Below are 5,236 nucleotides of genomic sequence, written 5' to 3'. Positions count from 1 at the left end.
GGGGGGTGGGGGGTAGGGAGTAGAAGCAGGGAACCCAGCTAGGCAGAGTTACTAAGACAACCCAGCTGGGAAAAGAAGGGCCCACGTGGGAGACACTAGCTTTAAAATGTATGGATGTTGCTGAGACAGGCAGCTTGCAGATAACCAATCACAAGGCAGTGAGGCATATAAACCAATCCCAAGGGTGATGCTGAGGCAGAATTCTTTGAGAGGACCATTCAGGAGCTAGCGAGGCATGTACCTACCCAAGATAAAAAGCTCATGCTTCCTCTTCCTCACCCTCTGGCACCTGGGGATGCACGCCCTGCGCCCACGTGGCCATGGGCTAATACACTTTAATGAGCTTGGAAGCTGAGTTGCATCAGCAGCGACATGGAACGGGCGCTCTGGACACCGGCTGCTTTTGGAACCCCAGCCGCACACCTTCCAGGACTGGCTTCTCCCAATAAGCTTTGCTTCCGTAACCGTTTTGTCCGTGAAGCCATTCTTCGGTTTTGTGAGACAACGAACTCGGACTCGAACACCACCTTTTGGTTTCAAGAGGACCAAGCAGAGAGGGCAAGCAGGCAGCTGGGTACATGGCCTTGAGGCGCCTGGGGGGCTTATTTGGATGTCTGGCACTAGGTGACACGGAAGCCCTGTGACTCACATAGAAAGAAAGTTGGGGAGAGAAAAAGAGGGAGGCGGGCAAGCTGGATGGGAAGGCTGAGGAGTGGTCAGAGAGGGAGGGGGAGACCCAGGAGAGTGGTGGCAGGGGAGTCCGTGGGCAAGAGTTCTGGAAGGAGAAGCACCCGTCAGTTGCGTCAGAAGTTGCTAAGAACAATAAGATAAAGGGAGCAGATGAGTGGTGCTGTTTCCTTATGGGTCAGAATTTTAAAATACGTCCAAGGATAAAACAGCACAGGACAAATGGCAAATATACAAACTGCCTCTGTACCGATCAGACTTTGGACTAAAAACAGTAGAAAGAATACTAACCAGGGTAAGGAGAGGCCCAGTAAATTACAAAACAGTATCTAGGTGTGTTTTTTAATTCAAAATAATCATTTGAAAAACATGCCTGAAAAAAACGTATGTAAAAAATACATCTGTGAAAATGGCCAAGAAAAATCGAAAAACATGGTAACAGGGGAAGACTTCCTGCCAGGCTCCAGAATGGATAACGACCAAACCAGAAGGAAAGCCCCGCGACATGAGTGAGGACTGTGCATTAGCTCCCGTCTCTCACCACCTTCTTTCTAGTTGGGGAGCTTGGAGAGCTAACTCCCTTGCAATTAGGTTTGGTCCTTAAGTGAGATCTGGGAGGCAGAAGAAAGGTGGAGGCCATTTCCCTGCTGCTTCTGATGGAAACGTGGGGCTCCCATGGGGAGGAGGGACCTACATGGTGTAAACAGCCCCTTGCCACCCCTAGTTCAAAAGACTGCCCGGGAGACTGCCTGCTGGTCCTCCAGGTGGAGTAACTGATGCAAAAATCTCTGTGTTCTAAGTTTATTCAAAGGCAGAGCATTTGTGAAAGACCAGACTTCTGGCCCAGTGGCTTGGGCTCTTACAATCTCAAAAGAGCACACAGACATAATTCAAGGTCAAGTAACAAACTGGGAAAACATCTGCAACATAGCTAACAAAGAGTTCTTGCAAATGAATGAGACAAAAGTAAGTCTAAAGGGGCAAGATAGGAGTAGGCAATTCACATAAGTGATGCCTAAAAACAGGTTTTATTTGCTAGTTATTAAAGAAATATAACTTGAAACAATATTACAAAACCACTGTTCTATCAAATTAACAAAGATGACAAAAAATGATGAAGATGGTGCTGGCAGGGCGTGGAGAAAAGGACCATCTTGCCCGCGGTATAAGGCAGTGCCACCTTTCTGCAGGTCTGCTGACAGCATGAGGCAAAGCCCTTCAACCAGTGCCCCTCTGAACACCAGCTCCAGAATTTTATTGTGAGGAAAGAAGTAGAGACGTGCACAGAGATTTGGTTACAAGTAGTTCTGTAAAAGTGGAAAGTTGGAAACAACCCAAATATACAAAAACAGACAGTAATTATGGTGCATTTGCATATAGGATACAATGCAATCATTAAAAATGCTGTAGAAGTATATTTTGCAACATGGAAAAAGGTTGGCTCTATATTAAGCAGTAATAGCTAGTTATAATATGATCCCCAAAATGCAAATATATGAAGAGAATAATTTGGAAGGTTTAATTATTTCTGGCTGCTGGGTTTACAGATAATTTTTATTTTTTCATTTCTCTTATTTATGGTTTAACATTCTTCTGTAATGAATGCCTATTTCTTTTATAATAAGTTTTAAAAACTGGCAAATACATGAAGTTGAAAGGAGAGAAGAAAGGACCATTAATAAATTCTGAATTCACTGGAATTAAACTACTTGATCACTAATAAAGAAGCAAATCATAAAGTGCTAGCATTTACCTTGAATTAACTAGATTTAGTTTTTGCCATCAGAGGGATTGAGGCCTAAAATAGAAACTGACTTGAGTTATAGAAAATAAAGTTACAATTCAGACATACCTGAATTGTAAAAACTGTGAAATTTTGAACTGTGAAATTTGTACCTGTTACATATGTATACATATGTGTAGAAAATATTTGGAAGGATATCCACTAAATTTTATGTATATACTAGAGGCCTGATGCACAAAGATTCGTGCAAGAATGGGCCTTCCTTCCCCTAGCTGTGGGCACTGCCTTCGCTCCGGCCTGGAGCTGCCCTTCCGCCTTCCCACACTGCCCAGAGGCCCAGAGTGGCTGGGGCGGTACAGAATGCCTGCGTTGTTGCAAGCGTCCCACACCACCCCCAGGCCGCTCAGTGCCTGTGTATGCAAATTAACCCGCCATCTTTGTTGGGTTAATCTGCATACTCACTCCTGATTGGCTGGTGGGCATTGCGAAGGTATGGTATAGCATGTGTCCTTTGCTCAACATTACAATTTTAAGGTTATTCTACCATTTATTTTCCAATATTTATTTTCATTGATCTATGTATTCTGTTGTATAAATATACCACATTTTGTTATTATTTCCACTCAAATAGACATTTGAGTTGCTACTCTTAACATGAGTGAGGGTTCTTAAATTGTCTCCTTTTTTAAAATCTTAAATCTTTATTTTTTTTCTAATTCTCAGGTATATAACTTTCATGGGAATTCCTTGTTCATAAAGTATGGTCATCTTCATTAAATATTGTCAAAAGGACTTTCAAAGGGGCCTCCTGCTCGCAGTGTACGGGCCTTCCCATCACCCCACTTCCTCCACAACAGGGACACTGTCAGATTCCCACCTTTACTGCCTCATTGGTGTGCTTCATTGTGATTTTTAATTTAGTTCAGTTTCTTTTCAGGGGTATATTAGACATTGGAAAATCTCATTTTGTGATTGCCTTTTCTTTTAATATTTTAAAGAAATCCTTATATATTTTGAAAGAGAGGTCTTTGCCAGTTTATAAATTACAAATACTTCCCACTCAGTGGCTTATAATTTCATTATCTTAATTATATATTTCGATGAATAAAAATTCTTGATTTTAATATAAATTTGTTAAACTGTTTTTCATAGTTTGTGCTTTTCAAGTTTTTGCTTAAGAGGTCTTTCTCTACTCCTAAGTAATGAAGATATTCTCTTCAAATAACATAAAGTTTCATCAATTTGCCTTTTACATTTTTGTGTTTAAACCATTTGAAATTGATTTTATGTATGAGGTGAGGAAGAAATCTATTTTTTTTCCTCTTCCATATTGACTTCCATTTTTTTCCAATACTGTTACCAGTGCCATGTTTTTGTTTTAAATAAAATGTCTGTACCTGGTTCTATTTCTAATGCTGGCTGATTTGTCTATATTTTTATCCCTGTTTCCAAAGATATCACTCCATTATCATAGGTCTACAATTAAATCCCAATACCTGATAAAGCAAGTTTGTTTACCTTGATCTTCTTTTTTAAATGCATTTTTTGGCCTACTTTAATCTTCTTTTTCAAATGAGTCTTGATTACTTTTTCCCTTTTGCATTTCCATGTGAGTTTCAGAATCAGGTAATCAGTTTTCTCCCCACAACACTCAAATGTGCACACACAGTCACACATACAAATACCACAAAAGGACAGGAAAAAAAATCTGAGTTTTTATTGCGACTGCAATGAATCTATAGAAAAATTTAGAGACCTAATTGTTTAAAATGATCTATTTGTGTCCAAAATGACCTATTGTGTAAAAATAATCTATCATAACTATAATCACAACTAGAAGCCCCATGCACAAAATTTCGTGCACTGGCAGGGGGGTGGGGGGTCCCTCAGCCCAACCTGTGCCCTCTCACAGTCTGGGACCCCTCGGGAGATAACCAACTGCTGGCTTAGGCCTGCTCCCCTGGTGGCAGATGGCAGGCCTGGATCCCTAGCTGGGGCGGCCGGCGGCTCGGGATGGCGCTGAAGTTCCTGTGGATGTTCAGGCTCCGAAAGCGTAGTTTTTCTTTCTTGGTTTTGTTTTTACTTCTTGAAATTGAAATGTGTTAAAAATATTTTTTAAAAGAATAGGTCAAGCACTCAGTGAGGCCTTAAAACCTGGGATGCTTGCTTGTGTTATCCGAGTCTAAGCTTGTGGTGCTGGAGCACCCCCGGGAGACGGGACCCCGGCGTGGCTCTGTCTCCTTCCCACAAACCACACGCCCAGCTGCTGTCGGGTGCCCAGCTGTCCTCCTTCACTTTTCGTTCCGGACTTGCCGGTCACTCCTGGTCTCTGTCCACCTCTGGGCGATGTTGGGGGGCGTGTTTCTTCCTGAGGAGCCGTCCTGGTCCTGGTCCTGGCCCCTTTCCTGATGCTCCTTTTCACTTCCAGAGCCGCCCATCTTGCTGTGTGCCACGCCTTTTTGCTCTTCCGTGGAGACGCCCAGACCTTTCTTTCCTTTGGGTACTTCCGGGGCTTTCGTCAGGTTTCCTTTCTGAGCTGTTTTTCTGATTTTGGACCTGGGAGCCAGGCCTCCTGCACCCGCAAGCTGCTGCTCTTCCTCTAAAATCATTTCTCCCTTAGGCTCCAGCCCCTCAAACTCCCCTGGAAAGCACTGGTCGCTTCCTGTGCCCGTGCACTTCCTGCTCCCGGCATTTCAGGTAAATGGAGTCAGACAGCTGGGGCCTTTGCACCGGCTGCTTCCCTCAGCTCCGTGTTCGTCCTCGTCGCCCGCAGCGTGTCAGCCCTGCGCTCCTCTTCGCTGTCAC

The 5,236-nt window shown here is 43.4% G+C and overlaps 2 long non-coding RNA genes across 2 annotated transcripts in view; one reads left to right on the top strand and one right to left on the bottom strand.

The window, feature by feature from the left end:
- The window catches only part of LOC106725867, a 13,810-nt gene that overhangs the window by 5,652 nt on the left and 2,922 nt on the right, over positions 1-5,236 (top strand). The window lies entirely within an intron of this gene.
- The window catches only part of LOC106725868, a 10,135-nt gene continuing 6,557 nt past the window's right edge, over positions 1,659-5,236 (bottom strand). The window contains exon 2 of the long non-coding RNA XR_001361873.1: positions 1,659-1,994. This is a non-coding gene — a long non-coding RNA (uncharacterized LOC106725868). The remainder of the gene's footprint in view (positions 1,995-5,236) is intronic.

Source organism: Myotis brandtii, unplaced genomic scaffold (assembly GCF_000412655.1).
Source record: "Myotis brandtii unplaced genomic scaffold, ASM41265v1 scaffold193, whole genome shotgun sequence".
NCBI lineage: Eukaryota > Metazoa > Chordata > Mammalia > Chiroptera > Vespertilionidae > Myotis > Myotis brandtii.
This window is presented reverse-complemented; position numbering and strand designations above follow the sequence as displayed.